General features: G+C 39.3%; 1 pseudogene; it reads left to right on the plus strand.

The window, feature by feature from the left end:
- Nucleotides 1-495: 495 nt before the first annotated feature.
- On the plus strand, nucleotides 496-1,002 carry LOC143400865 (PRELI domain-containing protein 2 pseudogene; annotated as a pseudogene).
- The last annotated feature ends 800 nt before the right edge of the window (nucleotides 1,003-1,802 follow it).

Below are 1,802 nucleotides of genomic sequence, written 5' to 3' on the forward strand. Positions count from 1 at the left end.
TGAGCCTATGGCAGTGTAACACCCCACACATACTTGTTTGAGTAAATGACATGCCACAGGTAAACTGTATATTTTAGAGTCTAGAATGATGCTGATTTCAAACACTTTTTTAATATTATTCTCAAAAATTGAAAATTCCTGGAACTTCCAAAACTGTGTGTCCAAAGTCTATCTCTCAAATACCACTAACTGAGCATGCACTATGGGTGAGGCACTCTGAAAACACGAGGAAACAGACCAACAAGGCACCAAACATTTACAACCCCAACATAACTGAATTCACAAATAATAAAGAGGCTGAAATTCCAGAGAAAAATACAAATAGTTGATTATTAAACTGTTTAATAAAATACAATATCCAAGGAATGAGAAGATACAGGATGTGAAAGATCATTTTAATAAAGATAAATTCTGGGGCTGCTCTGGCATAGGCTCCTGCAGTACAGGCAGAGCTCAGACATCCCTGGACTTTCAGAGGCATGGTCCAGGGTGGGGATGGGGGTCATGGTGGGTATGCACCAGGTATACAAGTACCCTTTCAAGCAGGTGGTCATCAGCTTCCTCTGAAGCTATGAATGGATAAAAAATGTCATCTCAAAAAAATCTTGGAGGAAAAAATAGATGGATCAACAGGAATCATCTATAGAGAGAGGATTGCAATTTGCCAGAATGTGATTCCAGAAATTTTAAGAAAGGTGCGCATTTTAAAGGTCCCTATTATCCAGTTAGAAGAGGAATCATAGCTCAATCCTCAGGGAAGAAACATGGCTATAAGGAATCACTGTCTTATGTGGACACAGTATGAATCCATGAAGGAAGAGTGGAAAATTCAATTTGGACAGAATTCATTCAAAGAGGCAGGATTTTAATCACAGGGGCTAGATTTGTCAACTGTGTTTTGGAAACTTTTGCTGGCACATTCTTAAGATAGGGAGTCAGAAGGGAATTAGAATAATGGAGATGCTGCTAAAACAACAGTGTGGTGCCCCCTTAGCTGAATAAAGAATCATCAGGAAGCTGTGTCCAGATGTGTTCTTTTTTTTTCAACAATGACCTCTTGGCCACAACACACCATAGGCACAGTTCCTGGAATGCAGGTTTGAAGATACAGCATTGGCATTCTAAAGAAGAGGAGACCTCTCTGCCAGTACATAAAATGATACCCTCCCCTTGGAGCTTGCTTCAAGTAGTGGGACTCATGGATATGAGACCATCTAGCTGGATTGTTATGATACAGTCTCTTTATGATTTTATAAATAAAGAAAAGATCCATGTGAGATGATGTCCACTTTTCCTCAGTATATCCTGCCGGTTGTTTGTGGTAGTACCAGGGCAGTTAAAGACAAGATAAAGTCCTGGGGTCATGGTGCTTGTACTTTAATAGCATGATTGTTCATAGGATTCAGGAGAGGATTCTGAAACTTATAAAGTTGTTGATTGTATTAGCTGTTTCTAGGGAACCTGGAGACAGAAAAGCATGTGCCAGACCTGTGTTGAAGTTAAGCCATATGTATACCAATGTTTAAGATTTTTTATTTCTGTCCACAAGTGATGCATAAGCACTGTTAACATAGCTCTCATAGTGTAGTATGTGCTATGATCCTCTAGAAGAACATAGAATGGAGGGTGGAAAGCAGGTTCTAGCCATAACTCCTAGTAACTTGTTCTTTGATATGGAGCAAACCATTCAACTCTGTTTTTTTACTGGAATAGTGGGGATAATCAAGCACAGATCTTTCACCTCTGGGTTGTGAAGACTAGCAAGATAGTTTTGTTTGAAAGCAAATCCATCTACCTGTTCA

The sequence above is a fragment of the Callospermophilus lateralis genome, chromosome 6, assembly GCF_048772815.1.
Source record: "Callospermophilus lateralis isolate mCalLat2 chromosome 6, mCalLat2.hap1, whole genome shotgun sequence".
NCBI classification, from domain to species: Eukaryota; Metazoa; Chordata; class Mammalia; order Rodentia; family Sciuridae; genus Callospermophilus; species Callospermophilus lateralis.